General features: G+C 36.8%; 1 protein-coding gene across 1 annotated transcript in view; it reads right to left on the bottom strand.

The window, feature by feature from the left end:
• The window catches only part of INPP4B (inositol polyphosphate-4-phosphatase type II B), a 480,337-nt gene that overhangs the window by 366,033 nt on the left and 101,828 nt on the right, over positions 1 to 12,476 (bottom strand). Inside the window, exon 2 of the mRNA XM_024736048.1 lies at positions 1,629 to 1,694. The gene's annotated coding sequence lies outside the window, so the exon portion shown is untranslated. The remainder of the gene's footprint in view (positions 1 to 1,628; positions 1,695 to 12,476) is intronic.

Below are 12,476 nucleotides of genomic sequence, written 5' to 3'. Positions count from 1 at the left end.
TAGGTGAATTTTACAAATCAAGACGAATAAGCATGAGCTTCAGAGCAGCTAAGAGGCAGACAGTATTTTTTGTGGTTTTGCTTTGTTTGATTTAAGAAAACAAATATTACTAACACTAACACTGAAAACTACTTAGTAAGCTCTTACTCCAGTGTTCCTTGCTGGTACTTAAGGCAGTATTTTCACATGCAAAGTATAATCAGGACTTAAAGCAGTTAACCATATAATTCAGGTCAAGAAAAATCTTCTGCCTTAAAAAGCTAAACCACTGAAGCAAACATTTATTTATTAATTTTTTCTTCTGGCTTGAATTATCCAGATTCTAGAAAATTATCAAACATAATTTAATGTGCATAGCCATAAAATAGGTCAAGTGACCTAAATGCAGGCCAGCCTCAGGAGTATAAGGAACCCCTTAAAATACATATTTCTAAGAGAGAAAATTCTGAAACATTTTCTAATGTAAACCTGGAAATACTGGTTAAATATTAAGTTCAGTAACGGGACACACACACACATAAAACACATACACATATGTTTGTACTACAGAACTTCCCAGAAACTATAACATGTTAATGTGTATTTAAAGCTCCTGAGAGTGGTACAGTATTCAGAAATTTTCAAACCTTCTTGACCCCAAACCATTCTATACAGAACATATTACGGAACTAGTATTTGGACACGTTGAGAACCTCTTTGCACAGTCATAAGCCCTTTACACCGTACTTTGGCAGGAGATGTAGAAGCGTGGGGTTGGGTGGCAGATTTGAAAGCTTCTATATTCAGGGGACCAGCAGAGAACACCAAATGACATAGCACGGAAATGCCAAGGGCAGAAAGTGGCCAAGCAGAGATGGTCTGAAGACACTTTACCTGAGCCATGAAGGCCCTACGGGACTGGGTCGGTTACCATATTCATGTTCATCCCATTTTCAACCCAGCTTCATCTTATACTTGCCTCCACCTCTGTGACTTTGCTACAGCCACTTTATCCTTTTTTACAGTTATGTTCTTTATTCACTGCTGTTCCATCTGCCTGGGACTCTTTTCCTTACACTTCAGCTCTTAGTTGAAACATCATCTTCCAAAAAAACACCTCTGTCTAGTCCACCTACAGTAGATTCCTCCCTTATTTCCCAATATTTTCTCCTACAGAACTCTGCAATTTCTCTTCATAGCATTTATCAATTTTTATTCACATATTGATATTGCTTACTTACTTCATATCACTTTCACTGAACTGTAAGCACCATGAGAGTGGGAATGGACCATGCCTGTTTAGTCCAAGTCTATAAAATCACCAAATACCTCACAGATGAGTGTCTGCCATATAGCAGGCCTTTAATGAATATGTGTTGATTTAATAACAAATAATAATAATTAGTTAATTCCTTTACATGTCTACCTAGGCCTGGCCTAACTGAAACCTTCAGAATTGATTTAATGTATACATAGAAATCAGTTCCTCTTTAGGATATGGTCAGCCATCTGCGATATGCAGTCACACATATTCTAAGACACCAAACTGACTTTTCTGTAAAATCTTTTTAATAATAGGGCCTAGAAGTTTGAATTGATCATCAGTCTAAATGAATATTACGGGTTAATTATTGAGAACCACTCTGTACCTGCTTTCTTGTGGTATTCCTCAAACAGTTCTGCTCTTTGATTACTGCCTTGCTGATTTCAGAGCTCTGTAAAGAACAAAAAGACAAAACGTGAGGATTTGGTGTTTCACTGGGAACTCCTCTTTCTTAAAACAGTTTTTTTAAAACACTTCTCGCTAAAATATTTAATTTGCTCGTAATGCCCATTATTCCAAACTTGAGGACTTATGTCATGATCACAAGATCCACGGAATATAGCTACTTCTTGTTTGTATTCCAAACCAATCTGCCTCGTTCAGCTCACAGAGGTCCACAAGAAGGAACTCTAGCTGACCATTATTTATTTGCTACATGAGCCAGGCACTATTCTAAGTTAATTGATTAACTCATTTATTCCTCATAACCCCTGGGCAGGCAAGGGTTAGCTCAGCAGGCATAAGTTCCTCAAATGCTACACATTCCAAAGAAAGGCCCTCCTTCAGAATTGGCCCTAGGCCAGTTCCTGGAAGATAACCTCTGAGCTCTTCCAACAGTCTGACTGATAAGAGAGTTTGTGTATATGCTAGAGGCTTCTGCTGTTCCAAGTGGATCAGATACACTTATGGTGAACACCTGTTTTTGCTTGGGGGAGGGGAGGCTGAGGTCTGAATAGCTGAGGTCGGTCATCTGGTGCTGCAGGCTTCTGTGACTGACACCTAATCAAACTCTAGGGACGAGAGCTCAGTTGAGCTTCTCTGGTTGACCACACTCCACACATGTTGTCACATACTGTTGCTGAGAGAATTAAGGGCACCCCCATGTGACTCCACTGGGAAGGGACATCTGGAAGTTGGCAGCTGGACTTTGCCTCATGTGTCCTTTCCCTTTGCTGATTCTAATCTGTATCCTTTCACTGTAAGGATCCATGACTGTGAGTATAACAGCTTTTCTGAATCTTGGGAACCCTTCTAGCACATCATTGAGACTCAGGGTGGCCTTGGTGACCCCCAACAGAACCACCCTATGAGGTAGGTACTATTATTACCCATATTTATAGACAGAGGAATTGGCAAAGGGAGGCAACTCAGAATTCCACAGCTAGTTTGTGTCACTATTTAAATTTGAACCCAGTGATCTGGTTTGGGCATTTTACAACTATGACATGTGGCTTATCAAAATATTTATTATGTATCATTCAACAGATGTATCCAAAAGTGCCATCTGGTTCTTTTTCCTATTTTATTATCAGGAATGATCATTTTCAAATTGTAAATATACTATCAATTACCAAGATTTCATTTTCTCTGTCAAAAAGAGAGCAATAACTTTTATTGAGTTCAACTTGTTCTTTAACTGCTGTACTTAATTCAAAACTTTCTTCCAGTCATGTCAGCAATACAGAGGTGACGTAAGATTTTCTCACTCACATTCTCATATATTTCTTCCCAACCTACATGGTTTTTAATACAGGAGGATGAAAACTACAGAGTCAGCTTTAAATCAAACACCAGGTTTTATTTAATTTGGAGAAAACAAACACCTTATCACAATTTTTCTGAAGATTTATAATTTTTGATTCTGATAGATCCAGAGTTGCCTTTAAGTGTTGGAAAAAATAATTTCATAATAGGAGAAAGCACGAGACCCATCAGTTGCTACTAAAGAAAATGTAAACCATCCACTGATTTCTAAACACAACAGATAAAAATAATATGCCAGTTATGTAAGAAAGTCATAAGTTTGCTCTATTAAGCTTTTTTCAGGTAGACTCTGCAAAAAACACTATGGTCTAGTTCATCATTAGGTGTCTGAAGTAGCTTTACTCATTAGGTTTATTCTAACACTTGAACAAAACTGTAATTCATTATCTTATCTTTTTTAATCCACCCCAAACTAAGTATTGGACTCTGTTGTACCCATAGTGGATTACAGTGTCTTGTTCCTATCACCAAAACAGACTGCACGTCTCTTGATATTTTGAGGTGTCATTACATCTGCAAAAGTAATGAGTCTATCTTGCAACGTGGATGTCCGGAGGTCAATGTAGTCTCAGAGCGTCCAAACAAGCCCTTAAAATAACTTCCAAAAATACAAGTAAAGCATGTAGAGGAAGGTCAACCCATGACACAGTGATGATGAAATACATGGAATGTAAACTGGATAACTGTGCAAGTGTAAAGAATAAAATTTTATGATGCAGAAGGATCAATGGTGTTATGTGAGCCTGGATCTTTCATACTTGTATTGTCCCCATTGTGTTATTATTTGTCAGCTCCCATGATGCAGCAAGAGCCAATATTAACCCAAATCCACCAAAGTTTTGGTAGCCTTAAATAAATATCCCACAGGGTAAATGCAAACAAAAGCCTTATTTAACACTTATCATTACCTTCACAATAAATGATCAAATAAAATATTTGCCTTAATTAGGACACAAAAGTTTTCTTTAGAAAATAGAAAATTCTATCTCAGACAACTTCTAGATGTTCAACTAAATTGAACATTATTGATTAGGAATAAAATACACAATATTTAAAAAATGGAATAGACTCTATTGGGCTCCACCTTATGCTTCTTTGTTTCCTATATCCATTCTCTTGTGGCTTTAAATGGGGCTCTCATAACTCACATTTTCCCTCTACCCAGGAGTCCTGGTGTGATGGGGACATAGCCAAAGTCAGAGCTGGACATTTGCCTTTTCCATGCTGCCACATGAAAGAAAGCTGGGCTTGAGATGCCTTGTTGTTGGTCTCAGACAGCCTGGTGATTCCAGGTCAAGAGCCCCCATCCATGGGAGGTTTCGGGATATTATGCCAAAGGCAGGAGCTAAGTGGGGTGGAGTTTAGAAAAGACCAGGAAGAGATAATAACATGTATGTCAGGAAATTGTACAAGGAAGTCTTCATCGGTTCTGAAAAACTCAAATATTTGTCCCCTGAAAGATCCAGCAGTTAAAACCTTACCGGAATCTATTATAATATCTGTCCCTAAAATAGATGTAAAAATTTAATCCTATCTCCAAAAGCTGGTTTTTTAAATCTTACTTTTATTCTTCAATTTCCATCCCTTATTGTAAAAACAAAATAGAATTTAGCTGACAATGAGATTCTTCTCAAGTGTTGAAGATCTTCACATCAACTAAAAAAGTACAAAAATTTTTCTGTAAGAATTAATAAAATGGTTCAAGAAAAGTTTCAGGATGCAAGATAAATTTGTAACAATAACTTTTCTATATAATAGCAATAAACAAAAAGTAAAATTTTTAAAATAAATAAATGCAGCTCCCAATAGCATCAATAATCCTGACTCACTACAGCAGTAACAACAAATTCAATAAAGTACTTATGAATAACTCTGTAAAGAAAATTATAAAAAGCTATAAAGGAAAATAAGGACTATAACACATGCATGAGTGGGAAAATATTTACAACATAAACTTTGCTTCTTCCCAAATTAATTTATATTTTTAGCATAATTCCAATCAAAATTCTAGTAGGGATAATTTTAGATTCTGTTAAAACTTTCTAAAGTTAACATGAAGAAAGAGTCATGGGACTTCCCTGGTGGTGCAGTGGTTAAGAATCCACCTGCCAACGCAGGAGACACAGGTTCGAGCCCTGGTCCAGGAAGATCCCACATGCCACGGAGCAACTAAGGCTGTGTGCCACAACTACTGAGCCTGCACTCTAGAGCTCGTGAGCCACAACTTCTGAGCCCGCATGCCACAACTACTGAAGCCCATGCACCCAGAGCCCATGTTCCGCAAGAAGAGAAGCCACCGCAATGAGAAGCCCATGCACTGCAACAAAGAGTAGCCCCCACTCACCACAACTAGAGAAAGCCCGCACACAGCAACAAAGACCCAACACAGACAAAAATAAATAAAATAAATAAATTATATAAACAAAGAGTATAGATCATAAAGAAAATTCTGAATATAAATATTAATGAGATTCTTTGTTCTACCTAATGATGAAATATATTGTTGTGACACAACATTTAACATAGAGCAGAACTGGCATAGAAACTGACATACAGAATAGTGGGAAAATATAGGTACCCCAGAAACATCCTATTTTATGCATTCATTCAACACATATATAATGCCTGTCATATGCCAAGCACTATGCTAGTTATTAAAGGGAAAACACAACTCCTGCCCTCAGAAAGACTGATGTGGAAAAAAATAGCTATTTTCATTATGATAGAAATGGAGACAAATGGGCATAGGACTTTATGAATTCATATAGAAAGGGAATCTAAATTCAGTGTATGACAAAATGAGCACCACCAATTAATGAGAAAGAAACTGTTCAATAAATAATGTTGAGATAATTGCCTATCTTTTTAGAATAAAATCTAATATATCCCATTAGACACAGATATAAATTGCAGCTATATTATGGAATTAAATACAAATGAAATGCAACATAAAGAAATGAATAAAAGTGGAATTGATTATTTATATGCCTCTTTAGAGAGGTCAAGTCTACTTCTGAAGTATATAAGTGCTAAAAGAAATTAGAAAGAAAATGCCAGGTAGATTGGACTGTGTAAAACAATTTCCCTAAGTTTAAAAAAAGTTAAAAAGCAAAGCAGATGTGAAATTATTTACAACAAATGCAATACACCAAAATCTGTTTTATATAAATACTAAATACCAAAATACCAAAGGGTACTTCAAAATGAAGAAACAACTCATTAACGAACACATGGAGAAAATGTTCAACCTCATTAGTACTCAAGGAAATAACCATTAAAACAATGACTGATAACATTTCATCTAACAAACTGGCAAAGAAGAGAAAATGTTCATCCTTGATGCCATTTTGAAATTGCTTTGAATGCCACTTTCCTATAACCCCTAAGAACTCTAAAAGTATTCCTACCTTGTCGCAGAAAATCTAGGAAACATTCTTACCATATATAATTCATACAAGATGCTCATTTCAGACACACTCTATTTTAACACCTACTGAACCATAATATCCTTTAGGTAAGACCATCAAATATTCATCAGGGTATTACAGGTACCATGGCCAGTACAAAGGAGGCATGCAATAAACGTTCTGAATGTTAAACAGATGAACTAACAGGCTTGTTTTTTCATCATTAAAATAAAGAAAAGTGTGGCTGGTGTCTCAAAAATACGTTTTCATACGCTTTGACCTAGTGATTCTAATTCTGAGTTTTTATCTAGGGAAGTAAACCCAAATAGAGAGAGAAAAAAAGTGTATACATAAAGAATTACCACAAGAGGAAACGTCTAGAAATAGCCTAAATATTCAAATATAGAGGAATCTTTGAAAATACTGTGTTACATTAATTTGGCGCAATATTATGTCACTATTAAAAAGAAGAATTTAGAGTCCAGGTTTACAAAAGCTTATGCCAAAATATTAAAAGTAAAAAGCAGGTTTTAAAGTTGTATATCTCTTATATAACAGGTGTAGTATCGCAGGTATGACTCAGCATAAAATCCCACCTTCATTAACTGTAGCTCCAGGAACAACTTACTTAGCCTCTTCAAGTCTCAGTTTCCTCATTTATAAAATGGAAGAGTAGTTAACAGTATTGCCTATTTAAAAGGCTGTTCTTTTTAATTAAAATCAAATTAGATAATTCAAATAGTGTTAATAGCACCTATCACATAACACATATTCAGTAATCACAGACATAGCTTTTATTTGAACTATTAAACAAAAAGCATATGCACACCAGAAAGTCCAGATGCTAATATTTCAATGCATTGGCAGCAATTATCGTGTGGTAGACTTGGCTGTTCACTACCTTTGGAACACCTCTCCTACATCTGGGAAATTTCCACATTCCATGTTTACACATCAAAACGACGGATGCCCAAAATCCACTTCTCAGTCTTCCTTACATGTTAAGAGCCTAAATTACCCATGAATGGATAGATACATGGTGAGAATGCTAGAGTGAAAGCCTGTGACCAAGGCTTTTCTGATAACATACCCTTGTACAGGCTTCAGTCAATTTATTTATTTATTTATTTTTAATTGAAGTATAGTTAATTTACAATGTTGTGTTAGTTTCTGGTATACAGCAGAGTTATTCAAATATATACTATATATATATTTTCATATTCTTTTACGTTACAGTTTATTACAAGATATTGAATATAGTTTCCTGAGCTATAACAGTAGGTCCTTTTTTATCTATTTTATATATAGCAGTGTGTATCTGTTAATCCAAAACCCCCAGTCCATCCCTCCCCCACTCCCCCTCCCCCCTGGCAAGCACAAGTCTGTTCTCTATGCCTGTGAGTCTGTTTCTGTTTTGTAAATAAGTTCGTTTGTATCATATTTTAGATTCCACACATAAGTGATATCATATATTTGTCTTTCTCTGTCTGGCTTACTTCACTTAGTGTGATGATCTCTATATCCATCCATGCTGCTGTAAATGGCCTTAATTCATTCCTTTTTTATGGCTGAGTAATATTCCATTGTATATATGTACGACATCTTCTTTACCCATTTGTCTATTGATGGATACTTAGGTTGCTTCCATGTCTTGGCTGCTGTACATAGTGCTGCAATGAGGAACATGGAGCTCATGTATCTTTTCGAATTAGAGTTATCAACTATACTTTGGGCACATGAAAGGCTTCAGCTTAGAAGCACATGCCTCACTGAATCCATCTGGGAGCTGACATCTCTGCCAGCCTTCAGAGGCAGTGGGGGCAGAGGATCTACCATCAGGCTCACGTGAGGGCAGTGGAGCCTGTGCCAGGGGCAGGAATCAGGGGTTTGTCCTGGAGCGGTCAGTGCTCACATGTATTCGATTGGGCTTAGAGCTCCTGAGTGGGCAGCCTCTAAGCCCAAGCCAATGTTCTTTAAGACTACAATGGGTCCTGTGCACTTGTGCCTTCATCTGCCTTTTCCTCCATCACACACACACACACACACACACACACACACACACACACACACACCCCTTTATATATGTACATGTATATATAATCATAGTTTATGACTTGGTATAAAGATAGATACAGTATCATATAATAAAAATTCTTCCAACCTAAAACTTCTTCTTTTTCCTTCAGATTTTAAAAGAAATTAAGTCACATTCATGGGCCCATAAAAGCATTGTAGGTCACTGGCACTGTGCCTACTGGGTCCCTGATAGAAAAGTCAGCCTTACCTAATGTCTTCCGATTAACTCCTTTTCTCTTAAACTAGCTAGCATCTATTCTGTGTTTGCAGCTATGAAACCGGATTATACAGATGACAAAACTACAGTGAAATTTTACTTTTTTTCAACTTTGTTGGAATCCTCAAATATTTTGAAAAAGCATGTATTACTTATTAAAGGGAAGATGATGGGTTAAGAAAAAGAAAATCTGACCAATTAACATATCATCTACCATTGGCAGTTAACAGCCTTAAATGACAAATTTTACATGCATATCTCAGAATCTCAAGCTAGAAAGGGACTGCAAAGATCACTGTGGAGAAAATGTCATGTAGTCCTATCACCCATCTGTCATCTGAATCACCTCTACCCCACCCACCCTGACCAAGTTATCCCAATCAGTGATACTGAGCTTAGTAGTTCTCTGTCTCAGCAAGAAAATCAGACATTCTATCTCTTGATATCTTTGACTATTAGAAAGTTCTTCTTTAATACTGAGTCAAAATATATTTATTCCGGAAACTTTCCTTTTTTTCCCTGAATGCATCTTCAACATCTGAGAATTCCTTATGGTCCCACCTTAGATACGCAATATCAATGCCTTGGAATCACTGCATAGCAACCCAACTCAAAAGACTTTTATATCTACTGCACACACTTGATACTTTGATTCTGTATCAGTCTATCATTCCCCAGGGTAACCTGTTGCTCCAAAGCAGAAATGTGAATTGCTAGATCAGACAGACTGTCTCTTTTTCTTTCTCTTCAGATCACAAACTCATCATTTCTTTGACTCCCATCAGAGGAAAACAAAGTTGTACTAGGCCATTGTTTTAAAAGAAATTTGGAACCCAATACAAAATTCATATGTTAGTGTTTTGGAAAGGAAAACCTTTCTACTTTGTTTTTCTTGAAGCAGCTAGCTGAAATGAAATAGTGAAAACTGTACAAAACTAGGAATCTGGCAAAATAGATTCTAAGTCCCAGTTCTGCTAATAAATACTATGTACTTTATAAAATCCAGGTTCCTCCATCCCTTGAGGGATAATTTAGATTCTTAACATTTGATGACTGGATTTCTAATAAAGAATTAGATCCCTAAGTCATTATCTGATTAAGTAAATTTAAAATAAAACTATTGAGCAATGTCATTGCATTCGTATTTAAAATTTCCTTTTAACCAATGAACAGAAGTATTAAACATGACTGAAATCAAAAGTACACCATCATGGGCTTCCCTGGTGGCGCAGTGGTTGAGAGTCTGCCTGCCGATGCAGGGGACACGGGTTCGTGCCCCGGTCCGGGAAGATCCCACATGCCGCGGAGCAGCTAGGCCCGTGAGCCATGGCCGCTGAGCCTGCGCGTCCGGAGCCTGTGCTCCGCAACGGGAGAGGCCACAACAGTGAGAGGCCTGCGTAACGCAAAAAAAAAAAAAAGTACACCATCATTAGTTATCCATCTGATCACCATCAGGTATGCTTTTTTTGTGTTCTCCGACACCATCAACAGATGATTGGATTAAGAAGATGTGATATATATTACCATATTATTCAGCCGTAACTAATGGAACGTTACTCAGCCTTAAAAAAATAATGAAATACTGCCATTCTGCAGGAACGTGGATGGATCTAGAGAATATTGTGCTTAGTGAAATAAGTCAGACAGAGAACGACAAATACTATACGATATCACTTACATATGGAATCTAAAAAATAATACAAATGAATGTATATACAAAACAGAAACAGACTCATAGATATAGAAAACAAACTTGTGGTTACCAAAGGGGAGAGGGAACGGGGTGGGTGGGGAGGGATAAATTAGGGGTATGGGATTAACAGATACAAACTACTACATATAAAATAGATAAGCAACAAGGATACACTGTATAGCAAAGGGAATCATATCTGTTATCTTGTAATAACCTAAAATGGAATATAATTTGCAAAGATACTGAATCACTATGCTATACACCTGAAACTAACACAATATTATAAATCAACTAGATGTCAATTAAAAAAAAAGTTACTGACTCATTGATCCAATTTTTGGCTGAGGGGGACAGTTAAGGAGTTCTGTTTTATAAAGTCCTTCAGGAACCCAGGCTAAGGGAGACCTCACCATCTTTCAAGCAAGTGGCTTAGTCACCCTGACTATGGAATTCCAGCAGGGAGACTAGGGAAGAGAGAGAATGGGGATCACATGAGGTCTGGACTGTCACATAATATGCCTGAGGGCAAGGTGGCCTGAGCAGCCTTAATTCTACACCTTGCAAGGGAACCAGGACCTCTGATGGACAGCTGGCCATCTCCATCACAGTCGAGTGTAATTAAAGATTTTGTGAGTCTCAGTTAGTCCAAGGCAGTTTGCATACATTTGTCTATACCAATGCCAGCCCCTAAATAATGAAGTATTGAGAGATAAGATGAATGATTCGGTATTAAGGGCTTTGGTAAAATTGGCATCACAAATAGATGAAGGTGAGGATAATCAGAATATGGTCATTATAAGCTGCAAGCACTTCTGAAAGGATAGACAACAGGGTTCCAGGAGAAGTGTAGTTCTGGATGAGAAGTGTCAGAAATATCTTTGAGGCAAAAGTCATATCAGAAAAGAGAATTTTTAGGATTGTTATTTTCATAGTTATATAATAGATGTACTAAATGTTATAATGAAATAAAAATGCACCTCAGGCTGCTATTCAGAACATTTTATGATCAGCCCCTTTCCAGTCTTCTTCTTTACTAGTTCTCTACATGAGTTTTTGTCTCAGCCATTTCCACAGTGGCTTTTGTTCTGTGGTCTCTGCAAATTTCCTGTCTGAAGACAGCTTTCAGCAGGTTGCTACCCACTGGGACTTCACCAACCCAAAAAAGCCTGCTCCTATGTATGCTATATACATGCCAGGAAAAATGTTATCCCTCCCTTGGAATTCCCATATTATTTATGTAATGGTGGCTTATTATGTGGTTGTTTATTTGCACGTTGTTATATGAATCTACTTTTTTTAGCTGTAAATGTTTTCTTTTATTTATTTTAATTGAAATACAGTTGATTTACAATATAGTGTTAGTTTCAGGAGCACAGCACAGCAATACAGTTATATACATATACATACATATATATATATATATATATACACATATACACACACACATAACTGAACCGCCATCTTTTAGACTAGTACTTTATACCATGGTACAGAGATAAAGTTGCCAGGGATTTGGGGGGCAGATAGGGGAAGTACAGTCCCTTACTTTGTCAGTATAAAGCAATCACCCCATTTTCCTTAAAGCAGGGTCAGCCAGATTAAGACCCTTAAAGGTCCTGAACTTCAAAAACATTACTGTTCCCATCCCCCACCTTACGTCATTTAAAGTAAAAGCAATACTAAGCTATAAAATAAGTGTAACAAAGTCTGATAAAGTTTTTATTTTTTTCTCTAAAAAGTACATATACATATATTTCTTCAGATGATCTTCCCTTGTAGGTTATTGCAAAATATTGAGTAGAGTTCCCTGTGCTATACAGTAGATCCTTGTTGGTTATCTATTTTATGTAAGTAGTGTGTGTACGTTAATCCCAACCTCCTAATTTATCCCTCCCCCCTGCCCCCCTTTCCCCTTTGGTAACCATAAGTTTGTTTGTTTTCAATGTCTGTGAGTCTCTTTCTGTCTTGGAAATAATTTGTATCTTTTAAATTTTTTTTAGATTCTACATATAAGTG

The sequence above is a fragment of the Neophocaena asiaeorientalis genome, unplaced genomic scaffold, assembly GCF_003031525.2.
Source record: "Neophocaena asiaeorientalis asiaeorientalis breed wild unplaced genomic scaffold, Neophocaena_asiaeorientalis_V1.1 scaffold7, whole genome shotgun sequence".
Classification (NCBI taxonomy): Eukaryota; Metazoa; Chordata; class Mammalia; order Artiodactyla; family Phocoenidae; genus Neophocaena; species Neophocaena asiaeorientalis.
This window is presented reverse-complemented; position numbering and strand designations above follow the sequence as displayed.